We start from the raw sequence: 288 nt of genomic DNA, 5'->3' as shown, positions 1-288 counted from the left end.
GAAACTAAGCACCCACTCTATTGACTATTTCTGTAACCCATGACAATGCAGCCATTAAGTCAATAAGTCAAGGGTACCAGCAGGCAGAGACCCCTGGGACTAATAGCTGTCATGTAGTACTCGAAACCCATGTGGGACAGTGACCTCCGGATTGGGCAGCCAACATGATGGTGAAGGATCACACAAGTCTGCCAGAAAGGGATAAAAGACAGTGAAGTGTGACTCTCAGTGGAGCCCTCTCATACAGCACATAGATTTTATAGATTTCATAGACATTAGGGCTGGAAG

This window comes from Gavialis gangeticus, unplaced genomic scaffold, assembly GCF_001723915.1.
Source record: "Gavialis gangeticus isolate Ggan-Ray unplaced genomic scaffold, GavGan_comp1, whole genome shotgun sequence".
Classification (NCBI taxonomy): Eukaryota; Metazoa; Chordata; order Crocodylia; family Gavialidae; genus Gavialis; species Gavialis gangeticus.
Note: the sequence above shows the minus strand (reverse complement) of the source record.